The 24,870-nt window shown below is 34.1% G+C and overlaps 1 long non-coding RNA gene across 1 annotated transcript; it reads right to left on the reverse strand.

The window, feature by feature from the left end:
- Positions 1 to 22,792: 22,792 nt before the first annotated feature.
- Positions 22,793 to 24,037, reverse strand: LOC127250143 (uncharacterized). The gene is made up of 2 exons (XR_007838577.1): positions 23,892 to 24,037; positions 22,793 to 23,707 (listed from the first exon to the last, which is right to left on the reverse strand). It is a non-coding gene; the product is annotated as an uncharacterized LOC127250143 (long non-coding RNA).
- Positions 24,038 to 24,870: the final 833 nt, after the last annotated feature.

Here is a 24,870-nt window from a genome sequence, read left to right on the forward strand (position 1 = left end):
CCGCCACTCTCCAAGCCAACTTGTTTTTTCAAAATCTCCACATTTCAACCATTAATAGCTTCATCTAAAGTACGATTTAGGTTAACCTTAGTACATAAACTTGATTTTACGGTTGATTTTCCCTGATTGAACGTTCAAAACCACAGACTCACAAATTATTTTCGCGATAACTGTCTGTTCTTCATTTTTGCGAAAATGTTTATATGTTTGATTTCTGTGAATCTAGGTCTATTATCTGCTAGATTTAGATACAATAACTGATATGTTTGCTTCCTGTGGTTCAATTTTGTAATAATCTGTATGTTTTCTATTGTTATGTGATTTTCTCTTTTTTCACAACGTAACACTCACAGTAGTGTTCTGTTTCATTGTGAGGGGGAGGATTTAGGGTTAAAATCACTGAAATTGTAAAAATGATTGCCTATACATGAATATGTTGTTAGCATTTGAAAGTAGTAAGGCAGGTTTCATAAACTTTGTATATTAAACAATAATTCTGGAAACCCTAGGTTCAGGACAAGCGTGACAAAATAGATCCAGTCAAGCGAGAAACGTTAAGGAAGGATTTTGAGAAGGTTGAGGAGAGAACAGAAAAGAGAGTCCAAAGGCTTAAATCCACGGACGGACGACAGGTGGTTACAACAACCTCAGGGGCTGAATTCGTAGTGCCAGCTCCGCCTGAGGCATACTATAGGAGGAGGAGAATGTTGGAGCTAACAGAGGACTGGGAAAAGCTCAGGCAGCTGAAGTCACTTCCCTTCAGAAAATTCATCCCAGAGTTCCCGGAGGACTACCTCATATTTGAATACACTGAGGAGACAGAGCAGAGGTATCCGGTGAGCGACTGGTGGCTGGACTACAAGGAATTGAAGGAGTACCAACTGAAGGAGCTGAAGGATGAACTTGCCTGCCATGAGGCACCGCTAAAGAAGATGAAGGCATTCAGAGGCGATACCTCTAAGAAGAATGCTGCCGACGCTGCAAAGGATGTGTTGAGGTCCAAGCAATTCGACAAACTTCACTTTGTCAACATTGATGCAGCAGCGGCCTATGAGCGGATGAAGGTGATGGGGATTCTCTACGAGAGAGGATTTGACCCCGAGAAGATTACAGGCCCGCTCTCTGACTGGCTGGAGGAACGAGGCCTGTCATGGTTGATTAGAAACCCCAGTGATCCAGTGGATGTATCGCTGGTGAGAGAGTTTTATGTTAATCTGAACCAGGCTGAGAGTCTAAAGAATGTCTACATTAGGGGGAGATGGGTAGACTGCTAAGCCAGGAAGATCAACCGGCTCCTGGGCTGGGAACACCACTATCCCACCCAGGAGATGAGGGACAAGTTGAGGGCAACGGAGATCTGCAGCTCACTTGAGCTGCAGTCACTTTACAGGACCTTCGCCACCACCCCTGCATACGAAAAGAGGAATATGAAGTTTGGGTCGGTGGACAAAGAGAAAAAGGAATGGGTGAAGTGGTCGTTGAGTAGAGTGATGATTACCACACACACCACTGACATCCGTCCTGACTTCCTCCTTGCCCTCCGCTCAATTCTGGAGGAGACTGCAAATGTGGATTTGGGCACGATCATCGGCATAGATATCTGGGATCAAAGAAACGGAGACAAAACACTTGGTCATGGGACCTTGATCGCAGAGCTATGCCGGCGCGCGGGCGTCGACCTGCCCACTCCAGCTCCAGAACTTCAAATGAAGCCACTGTTTCCGGCGGCCTTCCACAAAAACTGGCTGGAGTCCAAAGGGTTTACTCTCATCCCCAAGCAGAAAAAGAGGAAAGCACAATCGGCAGCGCCTCCCCACCAAAAAGGAAGATGAAGTTTGTGGGGGGAGGGAATCATCAGAGAGGAAGTGACATCTCAAACCGAGCCCGATTCTGAGAGGACAGTCTCCAATGAAGCTCCCAGCGATGAGGAAGAGGAAGCCCTCTGCTTCGCTCGGGAGATAGAGGAAGATCTATTTGAGGCAGAAACGGTCAGGAGCAATAAGGGAGGCAAAGCACCAAGAGCGGCCGCTGGCGAAAAGAAGTCAAAGAAGCAAGAAGACTCTGCTCCAGCGCCTGTCAAGAAGCCGAGGGTCAACGAAGCTCTCCGAAAAAATCCAACACCCCATCGGCGAGCAACTAGGCAGGAGAAAGGAAAGGGGAAAGCGGTGGATGCGGAGGCAAGCGAAGACACGATCCACCTCTCCAGGCTACGGAAGGGGATCGTCATCAGAGAACCCACCACTCAAGACTGCCAAGTCCGCTTGGCAATGAACTTGTCCCCAAGACTGCCAAGTCCGCTTGGCAATGAACTTGTCCCCTTCGATCAGCAGGGGGCAGGTGAGCCAACTGTTGCTGGAATAAACAAAGAAGCCGCACCCGTTAACCATCCGGGAGTGGTAGAGCCTACTGCTGCTGGAACAGAGGAGGAGCGGAAGACCATACTCACTGAGGAAGCCATCGGCGGGATTGATGTCACCGTGGATTCCTACAAAGAATATCCCGCCGAGGTCCCCGCTGCCACAACCGCTGAAACTGCCAATGAAGCCGAGGAGGTGGAGGCAGTAATTTCAAAACTTCCTATCTTGCAAGTGTCCCCACGCAGCCCATGAACACCTACCATGATTGGGACACTTGCAGAGATTCTAACTCCTGCCTCAGCTAAATCAGACAAAACACTAATAGAAGAGGAGGAAGAGGAACAGGATAGGAAGCTACAAGAGAAACAAGCTCAGCTGTTCGCCGAAATACAACAAATTGAACGACTGCAGCAGCTCGAGCGATAGAAGAAGAGGATAATGAAGGTACTGGTTAAGCTGCTCAAATAGTGGAAGCCGCTGACTCAACTCCAGCTGCGATTTAGGAGATATATAGAGAGAAAGAAAGCAGAACAGTTGGAGTACGAGGCAGCTAGTATTCCTCAAGGACGTCACCCTTGAGCCAGCACCTGATTCCCTTCAGGAGGAAGCGCCAGTGGAGATTAGTTCGGCTAAGTCCGAGCGACAGTCACCAGCAGCGGCGGAGGCTGGACCATCAGCTCCCCGCTCATCTCTGGAGAACATCGAAAGAAGACTGGAGGAACTTGACTCAGCCATTCTCAACCAATACATGATGACTCAAACATTAATTGATACATATGCAAGGAGTCTGGCTGAGGAACTGACCACTGGCAAAAAAGCAACTGCCGCACTGGAAGCACGCGTAGAAGAACTGGAGACTCAAGCTGCAAGCATGGGTACGACGCTACACGAGATTATGAAAGTACTCGCATCTCTCACCCAACAAAACGCCAACCTGATGGAACAACAGCTTGACATAGCCAGAAGTCTCCAACGAATGGAAGACCTAGTGCATCAGATATCCAAAAACCTTCCTCAGGGGCGAGGACCTTCAAGCGAGAAAAGGAAATGAAGAAATGTCCTCCCCCATGTACACATTTTGAGAATGGCAAGGGCTGTACATATCACTGATCAAAGAAACAACACTTTTTGGTAACAAGTGACAATTTTTCCTTATTGTATGCCTAACATAACCTGAAGTATGTGTTCTTATGTGAAATGCTTGTGCTATCCTACTGAGTTAACTCTGTGATATGTTTTAGAGTAGAGTTAGATGACTTAAGCACATCAGACCAAGTAATTGTCCTTCGAACTTCAGAATAACTTAAATATTAGCGTTAAACTAAGTAACAGCGAATAAGACTTGTGAACATTAGTGCCCCTTTCGTTTCAACTTTTCCATACTCAGTAGGGCAAGCGAACCTATGTTCTTCGACTGTGTACAAAGGAACTGAAAAGGCCTAGGCGTGTGAGAATCAAATAAGATCTTGAGCAGACACAATGTTTGTTTGAAACTCTCGATCCAAAAATAAAAACTCCACGCCCTTCGGCTGAAGGTTTGCTAAACAAAAAAAAAATATTCCCTGCTAAGCAAACAAAGTTGACGATACCTGAATAACTCCAATCTTGTTAAATCAAATGACAAGCTGAATACTTATGGCTTCTTTGTTCCTGTTTTGAGATTCACTTTATTCACAATCATGGCACTGATTGTTAACACTTCTTAATTGCAGTGAACAATATAACCTCTTGATCTTTTAATGCAGTTTGTTCGAGGACGAACAAAGGTTTAGTGTGAGGAGGTTTGATTACTCCAAATATGAGCATATTCTTAGCTTGAAGAAACTGTGTATTAATTGAATTTATGTATAAAAACCATCACAATGACTCATTAATGGCATACATTATTGATCTATATCGCTTGGCATGATCCAGAACTCGTTGTTTAGATTATTAACGATTTTTTCCCTTTTTAAGCGGTAGTCTGGTGCCAGAAAAGCTAAGGCAGACGCCACAAGCGACAGCCACCTCCGCTCGTAAGCGCCCAGAATAATTCCTGAAAAATACTAAGCCATGAGAGGCAAGCGGCCGCCTTCACCGCCCGCAAACGACAGCCTCTCCCGCTTGCAAGTGACAGCCCAGACGCCCACCGCTACAGAGTATCACCAGATTCCAACTAAGTGTTCCAACTGCAGTGGTACAACAATTTCATTTCCAGCCAGCACAAGCGAGCCTAGCTGCACTGATGCCCTCCAGCTCTCCAGAAAAGCGAGGAAGATCTGAGCCCTTACAGTTCAATGCAATCAAAGCGAGCGTCCTGGGAGTTATGGCCAGCAACTGCTTCAACAGAATAACTACCAGTAACCACCTAACTGCCCAGCGGTTGGAACCGCCCAGCAACCGATTGCAACCGCCCCGTTCCACCTGCTACAAGTAAGGCCAGATATCTTTACAAAAAGAAATCGATACTTCGATTAAAAATTACTCTTAGCAATTACTTTTCGCAAGCAAGTCGTCTTCCTATCCTCGAGAGCTCCAACCCTGTAAGGGAGTTCTCCACAGGAATGGCCGAGGGAGTAGGGGTTTCCCTTTTCCTTTGGCCAAGTCTTTACAGCTTTCTTAGATTAGATTACTGTTTTCGTTTACAGCTTTGTAGCTTTAGTCTTTTCCTGTTTTCGTAGTAGATAATGAAATATCATTCAATTCTTCATCCTCATTTCTTCCAACTTTTTACACACTTATATAAAGTTTGAATTTAGAGAATTTCATTTCACTAGTTTAGAGCAAGAGAATAATTAATTATTTGAGCCTTGTTATGCGCCAAAAGCGGTCTGAAGGTAGTTCAATGTAGTTAAGTACGCGGGAGCCTTGTCGACCTGCTTAACTACTGTCTTGAATTCAATTTTGATTAAAAAGAGGTAGCAGAAGGGTAAACCCACTAATGAAGCAGATATTGGAAAAAATAATGGGGCATAGTCGGTGGTCTATTAGGTCACAGAGATTCCTAGTGACAGTAGGGTTTCTTTCTTATAATGTCTCGATTTTGGGTGTCATTGAAGTCTTGTTGTAAATTCCTTAAGGTCAAATTTCAGTGTTATGAATTCTTTACATTCAGTTTATATAATTACATTACCCCTTTCTCTCCGCATCCGTAAAATATATATATTTTCGATAGCATATTTACATCGCTCGCTCACTACATCTAGGGAAATCTATCCATTTAGTAATGCACAGTTCATACACAATATCTCTCCTTCACTCTTTATCGCTCATATATATATATACATATAATGTGCCGCTCGTTCATGTCCCGTTCACTCGGTAACCACCATTCATCCATGTCCCGTTCATCTGGTCCCAACTTCTGCTCATGTCCCGATCATCTGGTTACCGTTGGCACTTCCTCTTCCGCCCTCGCTTCGCTCACTTCCGCTCACTTTATTTTTAACGCTTTACTTACTACTTTCTATTGTCTAGCTTTTGGATCCGCTGCAACCGGATCCCTTCCCGCATTTTTCTCGTTGCTCTTTCAAGATTTTCACCGTTGAAATTCATGACTTAAAATCCTTGTGTTCGACCTGGAAACTCACCAGTAAAAAGAGTATAAATAATTGTGATAACTAGTCAGGGTCTACACCCACAAAAATTACTATATCTGATCGTTTTTCTATAAACGTCCACTCACTGATTTTCGAATATAAATTCCCTGTGATCTGTACCAGATTAAATAATACAAAAAAACAAGTTATCAGATGCTTTAATTAATTACGACGCAGTGAAAGAATGCAAGGCTGTCACATCGCAATCCATACTTGTTTTCTTTTACCGAATATAAGAAAACTAATTGGATACAAAAGAAAACCAAGAAAAATCAATAATTCAACATGCTCTGATACCAATTGTTGAATTTAAATGTCTGATCCTTAAAGCGGAAGCATACCTGAAGATGAAGCCATATACGAATCTTGGGTTATTAAAGGTTTGGTCTTCCAAGATCAGGGTGTCGGCTTCCTTTCTGTCCTTGACGGGTGAGGAGTAGAAACTGCAGGGAGAATCAGGTCTCTTTTACGGCGCGCTGATCTTGGGGACCTAACTCTAGCCTATTTATAATAGGGCAAATATAATTGTAATTACAATTATGCCCTTAATTAGTATTATTAATTTTTCACGTCACTAAAATAATAGTATTATTCTACTTTTATATTTATATCTACTATTCATATTTATTGTAATATTATATATATATTAATAGACCCTTACAAATTACGGATCCTATGCGGTCTCTCATGAAACACATGTTAATAGCTTACTCTGTTTATATATATATATAAATTACCTACACTCATGAAGAAAGAGAATAAAACAATACCCGTATACATAGTATTAGAGTTTCAGAGAAGATCTTAGGGCAACGAACAGTCTAATCCTAGGGAAGACGAATGGATGTTTGGCGGTGGCAGGCGACCTCGATGGCGGCGGTCTGGCGAGATCCCAGAAAGCGTGTGAGTTGAGCACACAACAAATTTTTCAGGCTAGATTCACGTACCGGCGTGTGCGACGACATTCGGTGATTCTAGGGCGGTGTCCAGTGCTTTGGTTGGGCATGGATTTTGCTCCGGTGGGTGTGAATTTAGTTCCAAATTATTGCTCTCATATTCAAGCGTGTCCAATTACAGGGGTTTGGTGGAATCCAAATTTTTTCATTGGAAAGATTCCTAAAGTCACGTTCCAGCATGTTGTTCCAGATTAGCAACAATTTCAGATTGTTCTTTCCACAAACCGATCATGAGTGAGGAAAAACCTATTTTTGTCTCTGAAGTTGCTCCGATTACGTTCAAAATTAGCGAATACAAAGTTAGTGGATCAAATTACTTGGAGTGGAGCAAAACCGTGAAATTATACTTGCTAAATATTGAGAAGGATGATCATTTGGAGGAGGATCCAACTACCGGTGAAAAGGAGAAGAGGATACGGTTTTGGGATTATGCAAGGTTATTCCTACAGATCATAAATTCGATGTTGATGTCAAAGTCTACGGTTTGGTGAGTCACTGCAATATTGTCAAAGACTTGATTCAATATTTGGAGTTATTATACTCGGGTATAAGGAATGTTACCCGAATATATGATATGTGCAAGGCTTTTTATCGGGCTGAAATAGCAGACAAATCCCTTGTGAATTATTTCATAGACTTCAAAATGGCATATGAAGAGCTAAATGAACTCCTACCTTTTTTTTGTGCCGATATTAGAGATAAACAAAAGCAATGAACAAATGACCATTATAAGTTTCTTGGCTGGATTGCGAAGCGAGTATGAACCAGTAAAATCTCAAATACTAGGGAGCTTTGAAATCAATTCTCTGGTGAATATTCTCTAAACTTCTCTGAACCGACTCCCGTCTAGTCTCTTCCAATGGAGCCTTGTTGAGCAAAAAAGAGTACAAGGAATGCAAAAGTGAAAATCGACAAGGAACATATAAGAGTAATCCGAACGTCATATATCACTATTGCAAAAAGCTAGAGCATGTTAAAAAAATATTGTAGAAAGTTGTAGCTCAATGTGCAGAAGAACCGATTCGCCCGTATAGCATCTTCGGAAGGTCGAAACTCTAAGTTATTCATGTCTCAAGAGAACCAAACACATAAATATACTTTATCCCGGCTATGGACAACCTAGGTAACTCCAGTATATGTCTCATCATATCCTCCGACTCTTGGGTCATTGATTCAAGAGCCACAAATCATATGATAGGTAATCTTAATATTTTCTCGATTTATCAATTATATTGTTCTTAATCCCTAATTACCCTTGGCCTTGGAGATGGATCCACTACCCAAATTTTTGGGCTAAAAACTGTGGATATTACACCAACTATTTTGTTATCCATTGTCTTAAACATACCTAAATTTTTCCTTTAATTTAATCTCCGTTAGTCTAATCATATGTGTCTTACAATGTAGCGTGACATTCTTTCCTAGATATTATGTTTTCCAGGATTTGGAGATGAAGAGGATACTTGGCAAGGAATATGAGTTAGGTGGATTGTATACTCTTGACAGTTCAATCCGTAAGCTCATCACTGTATATATATTGTAACCTCCTTTGAAGCTCATTGTTGGTTACGTCACTCTTTTCTTCAGAAAATGAAAATAATATATCCTAGTTTTAGAAAATTTTCTTTGTTCAATTATGAATAATGTCAGGTTTGCTAAACATCATCGTGTCATTTTGAATCCTAGGGAGATTAATCATGTCTAGGCTTTTATCGACCATATTCATTCGGATGTTTAAGGTCCATATCTCATGTCTTCTAAATAAGGGTTTAAATATTTTTTTACATTTTTTTATGATTATTCTTGAATGACCTAGATTTTCTTCATGCGACATGGTTTTCATATTTTCAAAAATTATGTTGAAATTCGCACCCAATTTGATCTTCAAGTCAAAATCCTACATAGTAACAATGCTAAATAATATTATTCTAATTCATTCAAGTCCTTTATGAAATAAAATTGTATTATACATCAAACTTAGTGGGTTGACACTCCAACCCAAAATGGTGATGTCAAACGATAAAATAAGCACTTACTCGAAACACCCAATACTCTTCTATTTCACATGAATGTCCCTAAATATTTTTGGGCCGATGCTATCCCCACCGCTTTTAATATTTATTGGATGTCATCATTTATTCTTAATGGTCAGTCACCCGCTCATATCGTCTTTCCGGACAAACTGTTTATCCATTGTCTCCAAAAATATTTGGTTAAATATGTTTTGTTCGAAATACGGATCCAAATGTTATTAAACTTGACCCAAATTTATTAAAATGTATTTTCCTGGGCATTTTTGCATTCAAAAGGGATATGTGTTTTTGTTCGAGAAGAAAAATCGGTTGTAAGTGGGTGTTTGTCATTACGAGTAATCTGGATGGATCCATTACAAGATTGAAACCATGTATGGTTGCTAAGGGATATGCACAGGTATATGGCATTGACTATTTTAAACATATTTTTTTCGATGGCCAACCTCACTTCAGTTTGCCTATTTTTATCTTTGGCTGCTACATATAGTTAGTTGTTTCATTAGCTAGATGTTAATAATGTTTTTTTGCATGGAAATCTTGACGAAGAGATTTACATGGAGTAACCTCATGGATTTTTTGCTAAGGAGGAGAATAGGCGGCCACAGGTTTGTCATTTGTGAAAATCTCTTCATTATATGAAACAAAGCTCTTGTGCATGGTTTGACAAATTTAGTCATGCTCTTGAGTGGTATGGTATGGTGAAGGGAAAATCTAATCACTCCATTTTGTAGAAATCGTCCAACTCACATATTATTGTTTTGGTAGTATATGTAGATAGTATAATTATAACTTAAAATGACAATGGATATTGCATCACTAAAAAATTATTTTCAAAGTCAATTTTAGACGAAGGGTTTGGAAAATTTAAGTATTTCTTGGGAGTAAAAGTCTTTAAAATAATATATATATATATATATCTCAACGAATATGTGTGTTTGACCTAGTGGTTGAGACAAGAAAGTTGAGCACAAATCCCTGCAAGACTTCCATGGTTCCAAACACTCACTTGACAAAAGAGGAAAAACCATTCGAAGACTTTGAATGGTACATAAGGGTAGTTGGGAAGCTAAATTATATTACAATCACTCGGCCAGATATTGCATACCTTGTAAGTATCGTTAGTCAGTTTATGTCCTCTCCTATTAATGATAGTGGTTGGCTTAGGAACATATTCTATGTTACTTAAAAAGGGCTCCAAGTCACGGGATCTTATACCAAAACTATAGATATATGAGGATAGAGTGTTCAACAGATGCTGACTAGGCAGGCTCTAAAGATGATCGAAGGTCCACATGTGATTATTGTGTATTTGTTGGAGAGAATCTGATTTCTAAAAAAACAAAAAGTGAAGTGCAGTTTCTCGTTCCGACGGGGAATTTGAATATCAAAGTATGACCCAAGGTACACACGAAATAATGTGGATTATTCAATTCTTAAAAGAAATCAAAATGAAGGCTACAACTCCACCTAAGCTCTATTGTGATAATCAAACCACCATGCATATCACTTCTAATCCAATTTTTCCATGAATGCACCAAACACATTCAATTGACTGTTACTTTGTGCGAGAAAAGATACAATATAATATAATTACTATAGAATTCATTCGGATAGAAGATCAACTAGCATTTCTCTTCACCAAACCACTACACTGGTATCGAATTAATCACTTGTGTAGCAAGTTAGGTATGACTAATATCTATGCACCAACTTAAGGGAGAGTGTTAACTACATTGGAATGTGTAGCATAATTACGATAGTAGTTGTATGAGAATGCATACCGTAATTATTATCCTATAAAATATAGGTAATCCTAGAAATTTTAGAGAGTATTAAATAGAGACTCTAGACATTCTTATTCTGTTATATATATATATATATATGACCTGCACAATAAAGAAAGAGAATAGAACAATACCAATTTAGTGAACTCAAGACTACTATCTTACTAGCTAGAATGAGATAATACTTAGAAGGGTAAATTATACATCCACTTGTATTTTCGTAAAAATGCACAAAACACCCTATGTTTTATTTATTGCATGAAACCCCTTTGTGTTAATGTAAATTTGCACAAAACACCCTCCTTGTCCAAAAATGATGTTTGGTTCTAAATAAAGACCTAAATTGCGAAAGTTTTATACAAATAAAAAACGTAAAATATCTTAAATAATTTTTTTGAATAAAATGAATAAATTATCACTTATTTATTTTTATAATTTTTGTAAAAATCGGATAACAATTTGTCTCCAATATGTAAGACATTTTACATTTTTTATTTGTGTAAAACTTACAAATTTAGGTCTTTATTTAGAACCAAACATCATTTTTGGACAAGGATGGTGTTTCGAACAAATTGTATATTAACACAAGGGTGTTTCACACAATAAATAAAACATATGATATTTTGTGCATTTTTATGAAAATACAACGAACTATTATATAATTTACCCTAATTAGAATTTGTGAGCAATAGGTAATATTGTGGTAGGAAGGGTTACTTATAGTTATATTTGGACTTAAAAAATTTCGAGTGAACGAACGAACATTCTCCAATACGATATGAGGAGTGCTGGTGATTGGCAGTTCGAGTAGAAAAAAATAAATATTGTTCGAAAATCAAATTTGAATTCTGCACACGGAATATGTTTAGGCCTAAAAAAAAACATGTTAAAAAAAATTCATGTTCTATCAGCCAAACAAAAATGATGAATCATACCGAACCTAAGCCTATAAAGATCAGGCTATGTCTATCCCATTTATTAAAATTAAATATTTTAAATTTAAAAAAAAAATTGGATTTAAATCTCGTTGTTGTAAAAATTATTTATATTCACCCACTTCCTCTATTTCCATTAACCTGCACTGCTTACTTTTGTTAATTTCTTATATATTACTCCCCATTTAATTTTTTCTTCCATTATTATCCTTATTTTTTAAAAAGACAATATTACATTTATTCCTCTTATTCCTCAAATTCTTTCCTATCAGTTGATTCATTTTGTATGAAATCAAACCGCATGCCAATGTCCAACAATTCTAAATCTCAATAATTGGCAAACATAAGATATATTCGTGAATATCCACTACTACAAAACTGTCAATTTATCTCGGAAAATTGTCTCGAAAAAAAACGCCGAGACAATCTTGTGTCACGGAACCTTGTTTTTAGACAAATTAGTGTCTTAACCATGGTTTGAGACATCAGTGTGACAATTTATCTCGACCATAATCTCGAAAGTAATTTGCTGACAATATATTGTTACATATTTGTCTCAAACACCACCGAGAGTAGAAATTGTCTCGGAATAAGTTTCGAAAAGTATTCCGAGAGTATGAATTGTCTCGAAATAAATGAAAAAATATATTCTGAGATTTTCATTCTCTCAAAATAAATTGCGAAAAATATCTCGAAAGTATAAATTATCTCAAAACGAGTCACGAAAGTAATCCGAGAATATATGTTATCTCGAAATGACTTACAAAATATGTTCCTAGAGTATAGATTGTCCCAAAATAAGTCATACAAAATATTTCGAGATTTGAATTGTCTAAAAGAAAATAGTAAAAAATATTTTGAGAGTATGAATTGTTTTGAAATGGGTCACTAAAATAATCCGAAAGTATCCATTGTCTCAAAATAAGTTGCAAAATATATCCGAGAGTCGAAATTATCTCAAAATAAATTACGATAAATATTTCGAGAGTTTGAATTCTCTCGAAATAAATTGAAAAAAATATTCCGAAAGTAATTTTCTTTTAAATCAAGTTATAGAAAATTTGGTTTGTATGACTACTCGATCTTGTTTAATCAAAATTTTGGTCCTTAACTTCTTTTTTTTTTTTTTTTATCCAATTTACTTGATGTGGCACCGATTTCTAGGTCTCAGTTTTATTATTATTTTCTTTATGTGCAGAAGGTGACGTCAATTATTATTTTTTTTTTTATTTTTGCTACGGATTAATAATACGACTAATTCCATGTTATTTGATAATAATAGTTGCAGTTTTGGTGTGATTTTTTCCAATTCAATTTCTTTTATTTGTATAGTATTAGTTAATTTTAATTTGTATACTAGTATAAATATCATTATAAAAATCGTTTTATATTATTTTTTTAATATATAAAAAAATTATATATACAATATTTTGAATACACTAACTTATATTAAAATATAGTATGTTCATAAATAATTTTTAAAGGAAAGTAAATAAATTACTATATTCTATTTTGATTAGTCAAACGTGATAAAATTTAATAAATCAAATATAATTAAAATTTATACAACTTAAATATATATCATTTATATTTCTATAAATATCAAATTAAAATCTAATCATTTAATAATAAAACATCTTTGGGAAGAATAAATATTATGTATTTTTAAAATCAAATCTAGTTATCCATAAATAAAATTTAAATTAAAATAGATAAATATCTTATCCAAAATACATACAATATTGTTAGGCATGACTTTTTCAACTAATTATTTTTCACATTCCCATTGTTTTTATCCACTTTCACATTAACTAGATTGTTTCTCAATCTCATTGAACTGCTACTTTACTCTTACCAAACAATTCCGGCAGACCATCTTATTCTTGCCGCCTTTGGATCCACCATCTCCCAATTTGATTCTGCTGTCGCTGCCACCGGACCTCTCTGTTGCTACCGCCACTGGACCCACCACCATCACCATCAAAATTTTTAGTATTGAATTTCTTTGTGTTCTTTTTTATTTTTGATAGTTTATATATATATATATACTTTTCTTTGTCAATATTTTCTCATTCCATTTATTTATTTTCGTATATTTTGCAATATGTCAAAATGCATAGAGAGAGTAGAATGATAATATAAATAATTTGCAGGATTTATATATGATTTTTTACTTTTTTTTAATTATATGGTGAGGATTTTATTTTTATTTATATTTTGCAAAACTTTTTTATTTAATTCGAAAATATGCAGATTTGTTTTTTTTTCTATGAATAGCGAGATTTATATATGTTCTATGATATGTATATATGTTATTGGATATATTGCAATATTTATGTCTTTAATGATATATATATTGTATGATTCTATTATTTTTTATTTCAAGAAATTTAATAAAGAAATGGGTGCGGCCTCAAAGGTGTTGCATAGGAGGCTGCTACCAGGCGCGCTAAGCTCGTGGCTACTTCTAAGAAGAAAGAGAAGAACCGTTACAACCAGCTAGAGCTGTTAAACGAATCGAGTCGTTCGTGAACTCAGCTCGATTCGGCTCTGTTAAAGCTCGTTCGCGAACATTAAGGAGCCGAGCCGAACAACATAAATAGGCTCGTTTGGTTAACGAACGAGTCTGAGCTTTGTTCGTGAACGTTCGCGAACGTTCGTTTAAATAATATATTTATTATAAATATTATATATACATATAAAATTATAATTTATAAATAAATAAAATATTAATTTAAAATATATAAATAAAATAATTTTAAATTTTCTTTATAATTTATATATAAATTTAAAAAAATAAAACAAACGAACTCGAACGAACTCGAACGAGCTTAATTGAGCCTAAACGAGCCGAACACGAACACGAGTTCAAACAACAAAAATTCTTAACGAGCCGAGCTCGAACACTACGAACGAGCTCCTAAGCTTACGAACGAGCCCGAGCCTTATTCGCGAACGTTAACGAACACTTAAAATTTGGCTCAGCTCGGCTCGGCTCGGATCGTTAACAGCTCTACAACCAGCAGCATATCTGGTATGCTAATCAACTCTTAACTATTTCATATTCTTATTGAAAAAATTTGAGATAAATAAAAAAATATATGTAAAGGAAATATGAGATAGGTCGAGAAAATATGATTGTAGTTGAACATGTTTTTTTTGCAGTAAAAAACTTTAATTATAAGTAATAATTTTTTGACTTATTAGATAACTGCTACTTGTTTTTTCCAAAAAATGGTTATATGCTTAAAATAATTTATAGAGAAAATTACAAAAAATATTTCACACTTATACTCCATTATCACTTTTGTCATGTATTTATTTCGCTAGCAAAATATATCTCACATGTTTACAAAAGTCCATTTTCCTGCGCGTGACATTCACACCATGCGCGATCACGCGCAGCCACGCGCGGTCAAAGGATAGAAATAGCGACTTTTGCAAACATGTGGGATATATTTTCCCAGCGAGATAAATACAAAAACAAAAATGATAATGGGTTATACGTGTGATATATTTTTTGCAATTTTCCCTAATTTATATGTTAAATAAATAGTATATATTTACTAAGTGTTATTATAATAGTTATTCTATTCAATTGATTTGTATACATCAGTATAGGAATTACTCGTAGAAATTGGATTTAAGTTGAATACTTTCTTACTTTGAAATTCACCAAAATTGTTAGTGCGAACCAAATGACATGTATGCATCCAAATTGGCTATTAAAGTTAAGGTAATTTATTCACTTTGTAATATTTTATATTGTATAATTTTGTAAAATTTTTATAATATTTTATATATATATAGGAAATTCTTAACAAGTCACATTCAGATATCCAAATAATTTTGTTCGAGCATCTCCAAATAATGTTGTTGATCCATAATTGCATAGGGAGGATTTATTTAGTCGTCAAGTCGAGGGCCAGAGCGAAGATCACGTGGAAAGACAACTAAAATGATGTTTCATAGTTATTGTGTGTTTTTGTGAAGTGCTGTATAATTATTTGAAATAATAACTTTATTTTATGATATTGGCATGCACTCATTTTGGTGGAAATGTAACGAGGAATGAATTAACCAAAATAATAATTTATTTTGGGGGTAAACTGCTTTTTTAATCCCGTAACTAGACCCCCTTATCATTTTAGTCCCGTAAATGGAGTATGTCGCAAACTAGTCCCATAAGTGAAAAATTTTCGTTGTTTTAGTCCTCCGACGCCGGAAACACCCTCGTGGCTCGCCGAAAGCCACGTGTCCGCCAAGTGTCCTGCCAGGTCAGCGATACCTGGCGGATACGTGGATTTTATTTTTTATTTTTTTCAATTGGGCCAAATAAAAAAAAATTAAAAAGACAAATAAAATTTAAAATCAATTTTAAAAAAAAATAAAAAAAAAACAAAACAAAACAAAAATAATAAAATCCACGTCTCCGCCGGGTATTGCTAACCTGGCGGACACGTAGCCTCCGACGAGCCACGCGAGCGTCTCCGGCGCCGGAGGACTAAAACAGCAAAAATCTTTCACTTATGGGACTAGTTTGCAACAGGCTCCATTTACGAGACTAAAATGATAAGGAGTTCAGTTACGAAACTAAAAAAACAGTTTACCCTTTATTTTGGCATTATATTGTATAAATTTTAATTTTGTATATTTCTATAATTATTTGAAATACAATACAATATACAACCTCAAATATTGTTACGGTTGTTCGATATAAGTTATAGTTTCGGATATTGCTACAATTATTTTTAGATAAAATATAGTATACGGTCTCGATTATTATCATAGTTATTTAACACAAAATATCTTTGTGGTTATTATTATGATTGTTCAAGACAACATATAGTCTCGATTTGGAGATAAAACGTCGTCTCGGATATTGTTATGATTTTTTGCATAGTATAATCTCAAATATTGTCATGGCTGTTTGAGATAACATATTTTTGAAAATTATATCGGCAATTTGAGACAAAGTAGTCTCAAAAAATTTCACGGCCGTTCGAGACAAAATATATTCACTAAAATTATCACAACAATTGGAAACAAAATATAGTCTTAGAAATTATCACGATTGTTCGAGACAATACAATCTCAACGATGGTTGTAAGTATTTTCGAGACAATATGTTGTCACGATATTCTCTCGTTCAATTAGACAAGATAATTTGTCTCGCTATTCCGTGACTTTCTAGATTGTCACAATAAAATGGCCACAGCAAAAGTTTCGAGACAATTACCGAGAGTACTCAATTAATTGTCTTGTATCTATATAGATTATCAAATGTATTTTGACCTAGGTGTGCAGAAATACAAACTCAATCTTCTTGTTTCCCCCGGTGCACTTCTTTATCTCTAAGGAACACACAGTAAGGTATGTCAATGTCTTTATTTTAAGGATCAAATATAGCACAAGAAAATTTTCTTATATATTTGTTTATAATATCTCCGACAGTATTATAGAGTTGAATCTATGAAATGGTGATTTTTTTTTTTTTTTAGTGGAAACAAAGAAAATAACAGTTTATTGAAGAATAAAGTTTCTAATGTATATCATCGATTTTTTTCTTAACCTTTTTCAAATGTTAAGTTTTTTGGTTTAAAGTTCAAAGTTTAAGATTTATAATCTGTGATATGATCACAATAGTAATGAAGGTGTGTAATTGAATAGATGACCACACAATCTATACAATGTGATCGCAATACACATATATTATACGATCATCTATATGATTTTACCAAAGTACATAAATAATAAATATGAGCATCTAATTGTGTTCAAGATATATACATATAACTATTGAAGACATATAATATTATGACATAAGTTTATTAACATAGGTATATACTAAAAACTAGAAAGTATGTAATATGTATACATAAGTATATATGATTGATATATAAGTATATATAGGAGAAAATTGCAAAAAATATCTCACACTTATACTCTATTATCACTTTTGTTTTTTATTTATTTCGCTAGCAAAATATATCCCACATGTTTACAAAAATCGTTATTTATTTTCTTTGCTCGCGCGTGACATTCGCACCACGCACAGCCACGCGTGGCCAAATGATATAAATAACGATTTTTGCAAACATGTGGAATATATTTGTCAGCGAGATAAATACAGGACAAAAATGATAAGAAGGTATACGTGTTGGATATTTTTTGCAATTTTCCTATATATATATATATACAAACTCTTAAAACTTATATGATTATTTAATTTTTAGCGATATCCCTCTTAATATACTAGCATATAATATCATTGAGATGCATTTATTATTACAAAAGTTTGATAGAGAGAAAAAAAAAAAATAATCATTTTTTAGTAAATGGTATGTACATAATCTATAATATTTTCATAATATTATATCACACATTATTTAGATTTTAAACATAAGTTTTAGAGTTTATGATTTTGAATTAAAAATGTAAGATTTAATCGACGTCGACTATAACCCCTAGCCTTCCAAGCTACTCTCATGATTTAAAGTATATAATTTAATTTTTATAATGATATTGTGGTAGAATATATATATATATATATAAAGTATATATTGTTTCAAATTATAAGTTAAAGGTTAAGGTTAAATGTTAAAATTTATAATTTAAGGTTTAGAATATGTTGCAAAGACATAATTTAAATATAATTGAACAAATAACTATATAATCTTTTCGGTTTAATTGAGTTGCATATATATTACATAATCATCATTTTATTCTTTGGAAGTACATGAATTATACATATGAGCATCCAATTGTCTATAACAAGTATATACTTATTGATGAGGCATCTTATAATGTGAAATGAGTTTATAAAGTAATGATTGATTTATATACTAATACAACTGAAGTATGTATCAAATATATAAAAGTATATCGTAGCAATGTACAAGTATATAAATATACACAAAGTTTTATCCTTAAAATTTCAATGATTCTATGATTTTCAACTGCATTCTGATTTGTATATGGTATAACTGAGATATATTCATTATTTAGAAATTTAGATCATATACAACAACTCAATTAATTATTGTTAAATGGAGTCATATAAACCAATGACACTATCATAACAATATAATAGGTGTGTAATCGTAGCTATTTTTTCATGCATGACAAAACTATTGGGGAGTGTGTGCGTATACAACAATTTGAATATTAGAGTAATCTTCAATCCTTCAATGATATTTTATAAATTATTGGACCTTCCTACAATGTACGAAATATATTAGTTATTTATGTGTACATGTAAATCATAGTCATTATTGATACATACATGAAATGTGTTCATCAGTGCAGGTATGTGGTTTCCACTTAAAGGTTTTTTGAAACCCAACAATGAAATTTTACAAACCGAAGTATATTATTACTTATATGAGTACGTATTTTCTTCCAGTACATATTCTCACGTGATCTGAGTGTAGAAATTTTGAACAGGGGTAATATTAGAAATTTTGGATTACATATCAAGTATGCATACGTATATATTACCAAAATAAAAGTATACATAGACAACCTCTTAAAATATTATACGTTAAATTAGATTCTATGATGATCAATAAAGTATCTGGCAAAATATATCATTAACGACTAAGTAATCAATTTAAGAACCACATGCTACAAATCCAGGCTATTCTCCAATTCATCTATAAAAATCACATACAAATTGTATTCGATAGCCTCTTTAGGGCCCCCCAATAAAATATTTGCAGCAATTTTTGCCTTATAAGCTTTGGCATCATCGATAGCATCGTCAATCTCACCATGGATACTATCATCTAATAACAGGTCGATCACTGCTTTAGACGTTATGCATACTAATCCATTGTTTCATACAGTAGCCCTGCAATTGACAATTTGTTAGAGTGTTTGAAATTTTCGAAAACTATAAATATATAGAACACATGCTAGCATATGTCATATATTGAAATTCGCAAGAAAATTGCATGTCGTTTTGGTCTTCTCTTTAAAATTCCATCATCTACCACAATATTAATTAGAGCATCGTACAACTCCTACTTTGGTGATCGGCAACAATGGTCTGTTCATCTTCTATTTCATTATCATCAAGCAGTACTTACACACGATGCTAATCGAAACACACATATTGTATACCTAACCATATAATCTTATTTTTAGAATATTTTCAGTCAGAACGAAGGTATATTCATAAAGGATAGACGTACTTTAGTGAACACAAGTAATATATTCTACATAATAATGGAGGTACATACAAAAAAGAATAAAGTTACGTACAAATAATTCACTAACCTTGATTGTTTATTTATTCTTCTTACTATTGTCTTTTCCCCTTTTTTTGGTTTCCTCTTACATTTCAATCACTTTACTATAAATATAAACCTACAAAAATGCAAATGAATGTACTTTTATAGACAACAAAATTATTTACAATTTCAAATATATCAAAATAACTCATAATCGACTCGATGGTGTGTTACATTGCAAAGTAAAATGATTTAGCACCGAGACTTGTACAAACCCAACCGAGGCACAAATAAAATAAATACAAGCACACCACAAACTCAAAAAATCGATTCTAAAAAAAACATAAACTTGAACTTACTTTTTTGAGTTTTGTGTTGAGAAGTATGTCTTTATCGACATTTTGAGCGGGATCGGAGCTCTCGGCAGTGAGGGGAGACATCCGACAATGGCGAAGCTTTCTTCGGGAAGGCTCGGCAGCAATTTTTTTAATCGAGTGCTTCGGCGACGAGAGGCAGAGTGGAAGGAAAAGTGTTTATGGAAGAAATAAATCGAGCAACAACGTGGATAGGTGGGTTTTATTAAAAAAAAAAAAAAATTTATTTTAATCTTTGTAACTAATTTCGGTATACAAATAAAAATTTCAAAGTACATTGCTCTAATATTTGTACAACTGGAAAATTTTGAAGTATGTAATTAAATAACGTAAGTTTATATAAAAATAAGTAAAGTACGAACAACATTTGTTATATTATATTGTTATTTTCTAGGGATAAAATTGGTATTAGAAAGTAAAGTGCAAGTTAAAATAAAAAATAGATATTGCAGTGCTTTGTTATAATAACAAGACACTGAACTTAACGGTATTTTAGGTTATAGATATATTAACAAATGAATATGCTCAAATGTGGGTGTAGCTCAATTCTCTTAGATTGTGAGTTCAATTTTTATATGTTTTACTCAGCTCCGATTTGGGCCTATATTTTAAGGTCCCGTTCAAAATCAAATTGAGTATAAACAGTAAAAATTCAAATTCGAACCAGTCCAATTTGCTACCTTTATTGACAATGGAGTGGAGGGGGGAGATTAGAACTGACAATTGGTCGATTCGTGTCGGGTTCGTGTTGGGTTGAATACTTTAAACGGGTTAAATTACTCAACCCTAACCCGATTTGTTTATTATCGTATCGGGTTCGGGTTGACCCACTTATTATCGTGTCGGGTTCAGGTTGACTCGTGTTGATCCATATACGTAATTAAGTCGAATTTCTTGATTTAAATTAAATAATTTTTTGTTGTGTTGTCATATTATGTTAGTTTTTATTGGTTTGAACATAAATTAGGTTGAATTATTTAAAATTGAACATAGTTTAAATTAATTTATGAGAAAATTATTAAATTATGATTATTTTACATATATAATGAATATATTAATCAATATTAATATATTATAATCGGATTGTCGTGTCAGATTCGAGTTGAGAGCTTCAACCCTAACCCGACCCGTTTACTATCGTGTCGGGTTCGTATCAACCCGTATACATAATCAGATTAAAATCTTTGACCTAAATCCAATTATTTCGTGTCGGGTCAATTTTTGTCAACTTTAGGCGAGATTGACGTATGCTCTATCTATCCATCTAACAAAAATTTAAAATAAAAAATTCCATAAATGTCCTAATTTTATTTAAAGGATAGAAAGGGCAGGTTTTGCACCTATTATAAATGTTTGAATGAATACACGACTCGCCACTCTCTCTCACTCTATGTTAATAACTTTATTAATTGTATCGGTATTTTATTTCTGCCTGCCTATAATAAGAATAAGAATAATAATAATAATAATAATACTTTAACATGTCTGTCGAGTCTACTTTGATGGATATTAGTTTGCCGAGTTTACCCAAAGCACTCCTCATAAAAAATAATAATAAATAAATAAATAATAATAATAATAATAATAATGGTCACTTTTGATAAGCGTGCCGGGTCCTTATTTGCTGCCTTAATTTCAGGGATCCCCAGTGCTTTGCTTATTAATTTTTAATAACGATAATAATTTACCTTGTGACATGGTGCAGCAGCTGCATTTTAGTAATTTTTAACCACAGCATAGTACAGTACATGCATATGCTATAACTATAATAATGAAATGGATTCATATAAAATTATACATAAAGAGAGTAAAAAATCTTGTCTGGCCTGTTGTATTATAATATTCAGATGTCATTTATATTGGGAAGGGAAGAGGGGGGTAGATGGAGAGTTATTCAATTCAGTTTAATTGTGTTGAGTTGGATGAATAAGTAGTCATTGATTTAAAGCTATGGAAGGCAAGGCAAGCTACCAAGATAAACAACCAAATACAAAAATTTAAAATACTATTTATACCCAACATCAATTTCAATCACTATCATATTGTTTCTATTGTGCTAAACTTTATTACATGAAAAAGCTTGACTTTCACCTCAATCACAGACACCACTCATCACATTACTAAATTCATGCATCCCTATTCTTCTCAGACGCAATTTAAGGCAACAGAAAACACACCCATAATCATGACCACAATTTAATCAAATCTATCATCCATCCAAATTACATATCTTGATTCTTCACAAAAGTCAAGTCAAAACAAAAATAATAATAAAATTATTATTATTATTATTATTATTATTTAAAAAAAAAAGGTTAAAAAACAGGGGGCCCGGTTATCAAAAAGGCATTTCATTTTTCAAAGTCCAAACAAAGTTCTATCTTCGGCTGTGGCTTTGCCTTTTTCCCCCCTCATTTTAATTTCCACTTCTTTATCCTATCAATTATCAAATGCTCCCAAATGGCAGAAATATAACAAAACAGAAACCAAATTAAAAGACTATGGAAATTGGAAAACATCATAGAACCACACAAACAGAAGAGACAAGAACAGCTCTAATTCAATTCAACACCAAAAGAAGCCATTTTTCACCAAATGTACATGTACATAAACATAAACGAAACAATGGGGGTAGGGGTAGGGTGGGGGTGGGGGATCCAATAATACAGTGTAGGTGGGCAGAGGAAAGAAGAGACGGATAAAAGAAAGTCACGGGTAGAGTTCATTCCATTTCAGCAGAGATCTGATCTGATCTCATCATCATCATCACTGCAGACAACATTTATTCCCATACCACTTTCTCAGCCACAGCACAGCACATAATTAAACCAAACCACTCAACCAGAGGGGCCACTCCATATACATTGCACCAGATCAAATGTCTTCTCACTCTCTCTACATCTGCCTTTATATGCCCTCCATTTCAAAATCCAAAGCTCTACACCACCACCATACAAACACACCCACATTCCAATCTAATCAACACCATACCAACCATAAGTTTCTCAATTGCATTAATGGATAAATATATATATATATAGCTCAGGAGGGATAGACAAGGAAGGAGAATATGAATTGGGCGGAGAAAAGGAAACAAAATCAATAGCCAAAGAAAAATGAGAGGTGAGCGGACGGGCCTTGTAAGGCCAAGAAAAGGTCTTACAAGGTCAAGAACAAATCAAAAACAAAATAAAGTATAAGGTAACAAGTCAAAAATTAAAAAAAAAAAAAAATTAAAAAGAAAAAAAAAAATCTTCGCAAAAGCTCAGCTAGGATAGCACCATCAAAAATACTAATCGCAGCCACAATTCCCATATGGATGAAGCCGCAGCTGCTGGGCATAATTTGCCGCACAAAAACTCCCAAGGATTCCAATTTTTTCATCAAATCTTCCACAGCCATTTCTATCGTTGTCCAATCCGCCAAAATCCGCGACGTTTTCGACAAAATTAAACCCTGCATATAATTGAAATCGATTATTGTGGTATGAATTAATTAACGGAGTAAGTGATCTCCAAATTGATATCTATCTAACTCAAGGATCGATGACGAGCAGCAGATTGGGACTTTGTTATTATTAATATTATCATATCTGGTGCATACTTACTTTGTAAAAGTGTAATAGTAAGTTTCAGAGTACCTTTCTGCTTCGCAATCTGTTCCCTTTCCCCCATGAAGAAAAGTGCGCACACACAGAGATACAGATACAGATGCAGATAGAGAGAGAGAGAGAGAGGAGAGAGAGGAGAAGAGCATGGAATGGAAGGAGAAAGTGAAAAAGAAGAATGAAGGGAATGGGCCTTTTATGGAGGGTAGTCAGTGGGCTGCCATTGTGGTCCGACCACTGATTGCGACCTTTCAATGGCCCAGAAAGAATGTCAATAATTACTTTATGGATTTTTCGATTAATAAATAAATCAGTAAATATGTAAAAGTCGCGTCACCCCTCCAGAAAAAAACAATTTATATACTTTATATATTTTTTTATTTTGAATTATTCGATAATAAAATAATTATTTTAAAATTTTCACTTTTTTTTATAAATATTTTCACTTTATTATCATATTATTATTTTTACATTAAAAAAATAAAAATAAAATTATTTTTACACTATTTTTAATCAATCTAATGTAATGTAAAAAACCTTGGCGGAAGGAGTTTAGTATTTATTTAAATTTATGTGTTCGTTTAGAAGTTACAATTTTTTTATTGAAATTGAAATAGTTATACGATATAATATAAATAGATACTAATATAATATTTTAAATATAAATTTTATTTTTTATATAATATAAAAATAAAAATAAAAATTTAATTTAATATATTTAAAAATAATTTTTTTATAAATAATAAAAGTTGAAAGAAACTTTATAAAATATTACACCCAAAATGAGTACTTCAAATGTTGGGACATAGCTATAGGGGGTAAATATTTTGCTTGGTATTCTCATAAAATGGCAAATAAATAAATTACTGCATTATTACTGCCATTATTAGGTGAAAAAAAAGGGTCAATTCTTCTAAAATTTCTAATTTGCATTTTTTTTTTTTTTATCAGTGTTTATTCATATATTTGTTTATGATAACTTCCTATTTATTTTTTACGATTCCCCATTTAT

This window comes from Andrographis paniculata, unplaced genomic scaffold (genome assembly GCF_009805555.1).
Source record: "Andrographis paniculata isolate CXL003 unplaced genomic scaffold, ASM980555v1 Contig37END, whole genome shotgun sequence".
Taxonomy (NCBI): Eukaryota; Viridiplantae; Streptophyta; class Magnoliopsida; order Lamiales; family Acanthaceae; genus Andrographis; species Andrographis paniculata.